This window comes from Ictalurus punctatus, unplaced genomic scaffold (assembly GCF_001660625.3).
Source record: "Ictalurus punctatus breed USDA103 unplaced genomic scaffold, Coco_2.0 Super-Scaffold_100056, whole genome shotgun sequence".
NCBI classification, from domain to species: domain Eukaryota; kingdom Metazoa; phylum Chordata; class Actinopteri; order Siluriformes; family Ictaluridae; genus Ictalurus; species Ictalurus punctatus.
This window is the reverse complement of record NW_026521088.1, coordinates 1,879,340-1,891,050: the sequence shown is the minus strand read 5'-3', so window position 1 is coordinate 1,891,050 and position 11,711 is coordinate 1,879,340. Positions and strand designations below refer to the sequence as shown.

At 35.9% G+C, this 11,711-nt stretch overlaps 1 long non-coding RNA gene across 1 annotated transcript; it reads left to right on the top strand.

Moving 5' to 3' along the window:
* Positions 1–3,105: 3,105 nt before the first annotated feature.
* Positions 3,106–6,087, top strand: LOC128630448 (uncharacterized). The gene is made up of 3 exons (XR_008394775.1): positions 3,106–3,217; positions 3,677–3,703; positions 5,563–6,087. It is a non-coding gene; the product is annotated as an uncharacterized LOC128630448 (long non-coding RNA).
* Positions 6,088–11,711: the final 5,624 nt, after the last annotated feature.

Sequence of the window (11,711 nt, the reverse complement as noted above, 5' to 3'; positions counted from 1 at the left end):
AGGATGTTACTGTTTCAGTTTCAACTCATTTACTGGTTTAAAATCAAGCAGCATCCATTTTTCCTCACACTGACTGTGTGAACTTGGCAGTATTTTTCTGCACACCCTGTCTGATTGGCCTCGCCTCCGTTCACTGAAGATATAAAATTACAAGCTGTCTTCTTTTATTCATTTGTCATAGGAATTTGGCATATGTGTTCAGTTACGTAGTGACAAATCGCTCCAAAGTGCAGAATTATTCAGGGCTAAAGAAAAGATCTTTGGGGCTACAGCCCTGCATGCCCAGTCCAGTTTATGCCCCTGTGCTTGAGTTTGTTTTTGGATGAGTAGAGGCTTTCTTCTTGAAACCCTTCCAAACAACTTGTGGTGATGGATGTAGGTGACTTCGGATTGTAGTTTTGGAGACTTTCTGACCCCAAGACACAACTAACTTCTGCAGTTCTCCAGCTGTGATCCTTGGAGATGTTTTGTCCACTCGAACCGTCCTCTTCAGTGTGTTGAGACGATATAGACACACGTCCAATTCCAGGTCGATTCATAACATCTCCAGTTGACTGGAACTTCTTAATTATTGCCCTGATGGTGGAAATGGACATTTTCAATGCTTCTGCTATTTTCTTATAGACACTTCCCATTTTGTGAAGATCAACAACTGTTTGCCGCACATCACAACTATATTCCTTGGTTTTACCGATTGTTTACATTTACGTTTATTCATTTAGCAGACGCTTTTATCCAAAACTGACTTACAAATGAGGAAATACAAGCAAAGAGATATTATATCAAGCGGAGAACAATGCAAGTAGTGCTACTATACAAGATCTTTGAGGTCTAGAAAAGCAAAGTGTGCAGAGTAGAGGTGTAAGAGCCAGAGTATGTAGTTTTAATTTTTTTTTTTAAATTAAGGATAATGTGGGGTTGGCATTTTATGGGTTGGTTAGGTGTTCACGGGGGAGGTGGGTCTTTAGCTGTTTTTTGAAGATAGTGACAGATTCTGCGGTCCGGATTGAGGTTGGAAGTTCAGTCCACCACTGAGGGACAGTTAGTGTGAAGGTTCTGGAAAGGGACCTTGAGCCACGCTGAGTAGGCACTACTAAGTGTCGGTCATTAATCGATCACAGATTGCGTGAGGGAACGTAAGCCTCAAAGACAAGTGTTGAGGTAGGGGGTGCTGTTCCAGGCAAGGTCTTGTACGTGAGCATCAAAACCTTAAATTTGATGCGGGAGGCTTCAGTAAGCCAGTGGAGGGAGATGAAGAGGGGTGTGACATGGATTCTTTTGGGCAGGTTGAAGACAAGGCGTGCTGCTGCATTCTGAATCATCTGAAGGGGTTCGATGGAGCTGCTGGGAGGCCCGAGAGTAATCCATTGCAGTAGTCCAGTTTTGATATGACAAGAGCCTGGACTAGTAGCTGTGTAGCCTGTTCGGTGAGATAGGGTCTGATTCTCTTGATGTTGTAGAGAATGAACCTACAGGACCATGCAGTTGTTGATGTGTGGTCTGTAAAGGTCAAGCCGTCATCAAAAATCAACCCAAGGTTCCTGGCTGTCCTGGGTCACTGTTATTAATGATTAAGGGAATATGGCCTATGTGTTACCTCATATTTATACTATGGAAAATATCTTTGAAGTGCAAACAATATGTGTAACTGACATTTGGATATGTTAATGAAGTGAATTCAATATGTAACCAACATTTACAAATATTACTTGAGCATTATCGTATAATCAATATTGGTTAAAAAACATAATCTATATGTATAATCAACAGTTAGAAGCATAATCTAAATCCATAGATCAATGTTTGATCAAATTATATTCTGAGTGGATTTGAGTTGAATGAACTCTGTGTTTCAGTGTACAACAATTGTTCTTCTGTATTAGCTGTCTCCTGTCTCCACAACAATAAAAATTAGCAGTAGATATTCGCATGTGTGAGTAAATAACTTTGAGGCAGATACAAATTAGGGAGTTAGGAGAGGGCCTCGGGAAAGGAGGTAGATATCAGCGGGGACAACCGATAGAGACAGACAGATGCTCATTGAGGCCTAATAAGGGAGCCAAGGTCAAGACACACAAGCCTGTGTGAAACCTTTTTTTGTAAAAGAAACCTTGTCCTCATGAAACCTTTTCAAGAAAAACTACTAACTGCGCATGTTCCACAAATTTAAGATAACACAGACATGAATATTTAATTGTGGCAAAAGAAGACTGGTCTATTTCAACGAGGACAGGCAAGACCCCACCTACAGAGACTATGCTGTGGAGATAGGTATATAAAGACATGTTTGTGTATCCATAATTCGGACACTCTGCAGACTGTCACACTTTATTGATTTTCAATAAAGTTTATTTACTTTTTGACATCTACTAAACTCTCTGTCTCCGAAGTTTTTGACCTAGGCTAAAAGGTTGATTTTATTCACGACAATACCTTCTTTTTTCACAGCCTTCTTTGCTAATATTTACCAAGCGTGCCAATATTAGTGGAGGGTGCTGTAAATATATTTGTATAGGTCATGTAATTAAGTACAGTATTGAGGTACTTCTTTGAGGTAGGCCTACTAGTTTAGAGTATTTCCATTCCAAGAACATTTCAGACAGTATAACATCTGAAAATTAGCTCCACCTTTACAATCTGCAATTTTAAAAGGATTTTTTAAAATGAATACATCCACAATTAAAATTCAGTAATTTAATTACTGAATTGTGCATAACACATATTTATACTTTTGGTACTAAGCATGTTTTGTTGCTTATACTTTTTTATTTTTACTTAAGTTCAAATTTAAATGCATGACTTGTAACAGTATTAATTCAATGTTGTACTCTTGTAGTTAAAATATCAGACTACTTTTTGCACTACTGATATACATACAATCGAATTTAGGTTTTACTTAGGTTTTAAGTTAACTGCATTAATAAACGTCAACCTTCCTTTATTTCAAACACTCTAAGCCTGTGAGTCAGAGTTGAGAATTGGAGAATATTGTGATGCACATTTAGCTGCCTTCAGTGAGGCCTTAATTGGTAGCCACGCCCTCCCCCTCCCCCTTCCCCTTCCCCTTCCCTACACCTGCAACTGCGCTGCACGTGCATCTTGACCTAAAATGGATGACTTGAGCAGTGGCCTGGAGATGTTCAGGAGAAGCCCGGAGTGGCTGAGATTTCATCATAATTGATGCGAAAGCTGATTTTCAAAAACCTTTACAGTGCAGGTAAGATTTTATGATCCTCACTTGCAGGTATTTTTATGGTAAACATGTAGCTTTTTATTTTTTCAGGGTGGGGGTTGTTTTAGTGATCGTGGTATGCATATGGACAGAAGATATCGGTATGTCGGAGACTCATGGAACTTTCGAGATGAGCTAGAGTAAAGTTTAAGAACAAATTGACCGAGTATAATCAAGACAAGTCAGTGGACGGATTTGTTTCTTTACAGCGGCTTCTCTGTAAAAATGAACAAGTGACCAAATTATATAAATTATATCCATACATATTCTGTATAAATCACAATCTGTGGTATATCTTTATATTTAAGGTCTTAATTGTCATGTAAAAAGATGAATGAGGTACTAAAACATTACTGTATTGCTTTATTGTTGCCTGTGATTGGAATTATTTTGTTTAAACTGATATAATGTAGTAATTTTTTCGATCTTCTCTTTGGTGTCCAGGAAACGATGGAAGAAAGTTCAACAGAGGTATGTGCCTTTACAAAATCTTTTGAGCAGTTGTTAGTAACTGTAATAAAATTTTAAGGTGGAATTTTGCAAATGAAACAACATAATGTGGTGATAGAAATTAATCCCAGATCTGGAATCATTATAAGTTAAGGATAAGATAATAACTGATTGTAAGATCCAGTGTGATTGTTTGTAGGAAGTACTTAAACTGATCTAATGCTGCTAGATTAGATCCTCATGTCTGTTAGGACAGCTACATGTATGTAGGCTACAGTGGAGAAGTTCTATTTTACAATGAATGAATGAATGAATGCCTTTTATTGTCACTATACATATGTACAATGAAATTAAGAGCCACTCCTTTTTGTTCCGTGCAAACATATACATTCAATACACAAGAAGAATAAACAGATAATACACAGATAAATAAATAAGATAAATAAACAAAATAAATAAACAAGATATACAATATATGCAAGATATATCAAGTGGTGGAGATAAAAGTTATCAGCATGGTAGATGGTTGCAACTGTACAGTTTCATGGCGTCCCTGCACATTAATAGAGTTGTAGATTAGGTTCAGTCTCCATGATGAATTAATACTTAATACTCCAAATAGAAGACTAATTGTATTTTGGGCACAGTCCAAACATAAGACCTCAGGTATCTGGGCCATTCTATAGGGTCTGTGCTTTAGCACATTAAATTTGACATTAAATAATGGAGATTATATTAAAGGTTCTATATGTACGAATGTGAAGCAATTTAAATGTATTAAATACTTTTGAAAGATGTCACGAGGGTTCTGTTTGTATTCGTTATTCATCTCAGTTTATTTTATTGAGATTTTACATTGATTTCCTGTGAGTTATTGAGTTTATATAGTTACTTTGCTTATTAGTTTTATTTTATGCTAATCATATTCTGAGTCTGTTTTTAAAAATAAGAATAAAAACATTTTAGTGATGAAAAGAACCATACTGAGTATCAAAAATGAACCTGATGAGGAGTGATTTTTTTTTTTTTTTTTAAATGTGTATGAGAGAGAGAAAACATTATATTATACTTACAGTATCTCACAAAAGTGAGTACACCCCTCACATCTTTGTAAATATTTGATTATATCTTTTCGTGTGACAACTGAAGAAATGACACTTTGCTACAATGTAAATTAGTGAGTGTACAGCTTGTGTAACACAAAATATTAACACTTTGGGCCCAATTTGAACATTTTCACTTAGGGGTGTACTCACTTTTGTTGCCAGTGGTTTAGACATTAATGGCTGTGTGAGTTATTTTGAGGGGACAGCAAATTTACACTGTTACACAAGCTGTACACTCACTACATTGTAGCAAAGTGTCATTTCTTCAGTGTCGTCACATGAAAAGATATAATCAAATATTTACAAAAATGTGAGGGGTGTACTCACTTGTGTGAGATACTGTATATGTGCAGTTTGCTTGGCTAATAGCTACACACAGAGAAACAAGGGTTTTCTGAACGTTAGAAATAGAAGCTTTAAACTCTTTTAACGTTGACCTTTATTTTTTCGTGCTGGAACGCAGAGCCTGAAGAACAAAACATGCATTTTAATCTCATAATTGTAGTTTTAGACTTTACAATTTAACAAGTTTGAAGCTGCTTAAGCAACTGAAATATTTCTGCACAGGAAATTAAAATGTCATGTCCGTTCACTTAATAAAAGTGGTCAGCTAAGCCCGGTAACTGTTGTGTTAATTTTGTAATGTACTGTTATAATATACATTTACAATTGACTTTGGTTAGTATCAGTTAGTCAGATAGTCCATCGTCAAAATAATGGTGGTGAAGTGTCTATTTAAAGTTAGACTTTAACTCATGATGATTGAACTTGCAGCTGGATGATATTCATGAGGAACCAGAGAGTGATTCCTTGGAATCTGAAGTATCCAGCTGCGCAGTACTAGACCCAGATTACAATCCGGAACACAGAACGTCATCATCCAGTGATGTGGAAGATTTGAGCCCAAACAAAGGTTCATCGCTTAAGAAACAGTCCAGTAAAGAATATCTTGAAGGTCCAGACACAAATTTGAGTAATGATGATCAGTAAAGAGGGAAGTGCACCATTTAAAAAAAAAACAAAAGAAACTTAGAATTTATCTGAAAAGACACAAACAACTCGAGATAAACAAAACAAATAAAGGCAAATCAACTGTGACCCTAAAAATTTGTACAAAAAGGGAAGACCATAAATGAGCACTGGACAAAAGACATTATTACCTCTACTGTGGCAAATCACAGTTAAAGATCTCGAGGCATTTGGGGAGAAAGCATATCGAGGTCAAAGATGTGGCATATGCCTTCAGCTTTCCATTAAGATCAAAAGAAAGAAAGGTTCTTCTGGAACAGCTACGCAATAAAGGAGACTTTAAACACAATTCCAAAGTTCTGGAAAAAAAGTAGAGGACATGGTGACCTGGAAGCAGCCGTCTGATAAAGCTTCTCTTAAGGACTATTTGCCTTGCCCATATTGTTTTAGAATGTTCAGGAAAAATGACCTGTGGAGACATCAGTCCTCGTGCAAAACTAAGAAGTCATGTGTGACTGATGAAAAAATAAAAACTAGATGAGGGAGAGTACAAAGTTGTGCTGCATGCCTGCTTCCTATAGCAGCTTCCTCAGACGGACGTCAGAGCATCATCAACATGAGACAAGATGATGTGTCCTTTCACGTCAGGAGTGATTCTTTGATTTGCAAATACAGAGAATCACTTTACGCAAAACACGTTCGTGTGAAGTCTAAGCACCAGTACGTTGCATAAAGAATGAGGGAGTACTTTCCCAAATGAAAAGCTTACAGCACCTAGTATTCCCATTCAGTCTCCCAACCAAGTTCTAACCAGGCCCAACTTTGCTTTCGAGGTCAGATGAGAGGGTTGGGTTTTTTTTTTTTTTTTTTTTTAATTATTATTAAAAGTATTCAAAAATTCCATTAAAAACATTACAACATAAATATTTTTCACATTAAAATACATCAGTATATACTTATATTTTTTTTAACAATAAATCCTGTTTTTTTTTTTGTTTTTAAACTTTTTATCCTATCCTAACATCCCCTTATTCCATTCTATGTCTTTCTCATGTTGTTCCCCTCTCAGATGTTCAATTATTCTCTTAAACTTTGCATTAAAATCTTTCAATTCTTTGCAATGTAAAAACACTTCATCATTACATACTTTACATGTTGCACTTTGCTCCATTCCTATTTTGTTCAGTAGGACATCTGTAAATATCACTTTGTCTGATAACATACTCTAATTTAGGTTCTCTAATTTTGTTTCTATGATCATCCCTTTCATATTGTTCCATATACTTTCTTCTTTAAGGTCATTGAATTTCTGTTGCCAGTACTCATTAACAATAGTTGTTTTTGTTTTTTTTTAACTCTAAAAAGGCTATAAAACATTTTCACTGTACATTCTTTAAAAGCACCCAGTTTTTCTCCCACCTTCACATAGACCTCTCTTCCTGTTTTTTTTTTTTTGTTTGTTTGTTTGTTTTTATTTCTTGTCTGCTAAAATCCTCTTTCTCCTCCATTGCATCTACTATACACTGTACAGGTAAAAACCCTTCTTTAAATTCATATAAAACATCCCTAACCCTTGTGATTCCCACCTCCCACCATTTCTTAAAAAAACTATTTTCCTTGATTTAAAATGCTGTTATTTAAGAATAAAGGCTGATTTAAAATGTTCTCTCTGCCTCGGGGTTTAAAATGTACATTGGTAAAAATTTCCCCCAGGCGCTCATCATTTCCGTATAAAAATCTGGTAACCCTTCCATCATCCAGTTCTGTTTTCATTCATAAAATATTATTTCCCCAATTTAAAATTCCCAAATTTACTTATAAAATATTCCATTGGGGTTTTTTTTTCCCCATGCTGCTTTATTTTCATCCATAAACGTTTTTCTTTTTAATTATTTTCAATCTCAAACTGTTTTTCCTTTGCTCGGCATCTATTAAACCCAATCCCTCCCCTTCCCACTGCACCTATTAAATTGTTGTATATGATTCTTGGTGGCTTCCTGTCCCATAAAAAATCTCAAACGTTTTTTCAGCTTTCTTTCTGCCCACAACGGCATAGATGACACATATAAGGTATACCATAACTTTGACACCATCAACACATTCAGGATTAAAATCCTCCCTTTTAAATTAAGAGTCCTCAGTTTCCAAAGATTCAGTCTTCTTTCAATACCTCCTAATGTCTTCCCTCATGGTTTCCCTCGCTTTCTTTTCATCCTTCCCAATTAAAACACCTAAGATCTTTATTTCTTTTGTTTCTTTGAAAGTAAAATGATTTGTTAAATCTGTCACACCTCCAAATCTCATATACACTGTTTTTTCTTCATTTACCTTACATCCTGAGCCCTTACAAAACATCTGTACAATTTCCATGATTTTTTTAACACTCTCCATTTCTTTTACTATCACTGTGGTATCATCTGCATATTGAAATATTTTGTCCTTTTCTTTACTTCCTATTTTTTTATTCTTTTTTTTTTATTTTTTCTTCTTGCTTTATGGCTGAAACTAGTGAATATAAAAGAGCTGATAGTGGGCATCCTTGTCTTATGGATCTTTTTATTTTAAAACACTGTTAAAAACCCATTACATTTTACTCTCCTTATCGTGCTTTTTCTTTGTCCGGCCTTTTCCCATATCTACTTGTGGTCGGCTCTCCTAATCTTTTGTCTCCAGGTTGTTCTGTTCTAGATCGTTGTTGGGTCTATATTGTCTCTAGTGAGGTCTTTTATTTATAACATCCATCCATCTTAGGTGAGGTCTTCCACGGCTTCTCTTTCCTGTACCAAGCTCCAGCACTTTTCTGGTCATGTGGTATTGTGGTTTTCTTAGTGGTTGCACCTCCGTACACGTCGGCCACTATATTGAGACATTCGGGCACTTTTTGTGATCGTAGAGCTTGCCATACTAGTGGTCTCGGAACACGGTCAAAAGCTTTTTCTAAATCTATAAACACCATGTGTAGATCTTTCTTGTTGTCTCTGCTTTTCCATAAGGATTTGAATCGAATGTATAGTATCGGTTGTTGATTTTTCTGCAACAAATCTGCACTGGTTTTCAGTGACCTTAGTTAGATGCATCAATCTTCTATTTATTACCGGTTCCCAGATTTTAAAGGTGTGTGATATCAGTTTTATAGCCCTGTAGTTCCCACAGAGTCTTATGTCACCTTTTGTTTTTGTACAAAGGCACTAGATAGCTTTTTCTCCATGCAGTTGGAATGCCATCATCAGGAAATTTGTTGAACAAGGGTTGTCAGGAAATAAGCTCCTGGTTCTGCTAACCTCTTCCACAATTCTGATGGTATGTCATCAGGCCCAGTGGCCTTGTTATTGGCCATTTTACAGACTGCTAACTCTCGTTATTGCGCCTCCTGTATAAAATTCTAATCCATTCAGTAAAGTTCTCTCCGAAACCAAAACTCTTTAAAATTCCAAAAAATAATCATGTTCCACCCCGTCAAAGGCTTTTTGAAGTCTAAACTAATTACATAGCCTTCTCTGTTTTCGATTTTCATGTACCTGATCATATCTTTTATGCTTATTGTTGTCTGCTATATGTTTTCTTTTTACACTGTACACTAGATTTGTTTTAATTATACATTACTATATGCATTACTACTTTTAATCTGTTGGCTAAAATTTTTGCCAAAATCTTTAAATTGGTGTTGAGCATTGTAATTGGTCTGTAGTTATTAAGGTCTACCCTTTTCTCCTTTTCTTTTATATATCAACTTCATCAATCCCATTCTTTGATTCATCTCTCCTTTCTTAAAAACCTCTTCATATACTTCTTTTAAGGTGCTAGTTATAAAATCCTTAAAAACGATATAAAACTCACTCCCCCAACCATCTATACCTGGACTTTTCTATTTAATTCACTTAAAGCTTTTTGATCTTTTCCTCTCTTATGTCTTGATCACATCCTTTTTTTTTTATCTTCCTCTCTTACTTTTGTTTTTATTTGCTTCAATAGTGATACTTCTTCTTCTTCTTTTACTCCATCTCTAATGAATAGCTTTTCATAATATGCTTTTTTTTCTTTCAAAAAATCCTTTTTTTATACTTCTCCATTTTCCCCTTTTGTTTCAGCTTTCTCCTTTCTACAGCTAAAAGAAATTGTGCACTTTTCTTCCTCCACTATATGCTTTGCTTCGCAACCTCACACTAATATTTCTTCAGTTTTTCCTCTATTACTTTTAATTTTTGTATATCTTTTTTTTTTCTCTCATTTAATTCTTTTTCCCATCTTTCCTTATTCTTTTTGCTTTTCTGTATTTGTCTGCAATATTTTATGGTAAATATTTTTCACTGCATTCTTCACATTTTCCCACCATATTCTTTTATCTTCCACATACATTCCATTTTCATTTTCAATGATATCGTTTATCTTTTCAACATATTCTTCATTCTTTAAAACCACTGTGTTTAAGACCCATACCCCTAGCCCTCTTTTCACTGTACTCCAATCTATTTGCATAAAAAGTGGCTTATGATCACTTAGGCTTGTTTCTTCATACCTCATCCCTTCTATAAAACCTTCTATGTTCCTTGTACATAAAACAAAATCTATTCTTGTTTTGCACATAAAATTCCCGACTATCTGCCTCCTTGAGTATTCTTCTTTTTTTTCTTTTCATTCCTTTCTCTCCATATATCAATCATGTCTTCCATCAGTAATTTTAGCTCTTTTCTTCCTGTGTCAGTTTTAGAAACCATTTCCTCAGCCATATCCAATTTACTAAACACTGTATTAAAATCCCACATTATAATAACTTGATTGTGCTTCTTTAAAAACTCCCTTAAAAACTTAAAATACTCTCTCTTTTCCTGCTCCCCTGCTGGTGCTTGTTCATTGACCACTATTACTTTCTTCTCTTCATATTCTATCTCTACTTCCATACATTTCACAAATGTGTCCTTATACACTATTTTACATTTTGTATCTCCATTTTCTTTTATTAGTATTGCTACTCCTCTTCCAGACTTATCACCATTGTTATAAAATATTTCCCCATTCCATCTTTTCCTTATTTTACTTGTATACCCTTCTCTCCAGTTAGTTTCTGGTAAAACATCTTCCATTTTACACATTTCTTTTATTTTTTCAAATTTGTTTACATTTAAAAGTCCCCTGGCATTAAATGTAACAATTCTTAAAATCCTAAAACAGAGGAGAACGTACAACAAAGTCATCTTTTCAGTCCATCCGCTCCAATCCTTTACACACTCATACCTGTTTTCATGTTTAAGTGCATCCTTTTTAATCGCTCTTTTTCTGGCTGCTTCCAAGCTTGGAATAACCTTTATCGATCGCCGCCTTTTCATAGTTTTCAGTGTTTTATCCTCCATTTCTTCCCCCGCTTCACTTTCATTTTCAGCATGTTGTTCATTACTGCTTTGTTCTTTTTCGTCTGCTCTGTCCAATGCACTTTCCAAAGTTTCAGTCATGTCTATTTGTGTCCAGATTTCTCCCTCTTGTTCTATTTGCACGTTCTGTTTTTCGCATTCATCCGTCTGTGCTCCATTTTCTGTGTTTTCTGCTATGTCACTGACCTGTGTTCCTCTGGTTTCTTCTTCTTGCTCCTTCTCGCTGTCTCCTTCATGCCTCTGCCCATTCATCTGCTCCTCTTCTCCCTCCTCGCTCTTCATCCAGCATTCACACTTTAAAGACTTTCTGCAATCCGGACACTTCACCGTGTTGCAGTCTCTTGCAAAATGCCCCCTCTCCTCACATTTATAGCACTTAAAATTAGGGCAATCCTTCACCACACGATCCGGGCTCATGCACTGTGCATCACCCGGAAGTACTGCGGTCCTTCTGCCGTTTCCATTTTCGTGCTATACGAGAGGGACGTCACCTCTCTCGGGAACCTTGTTTTTACAAATCTTGTCCCATCCTCAATGTTTGTGCCCGGATACATTCTCCTTTTAATTTTAGAGATGGGCATTCCCTCC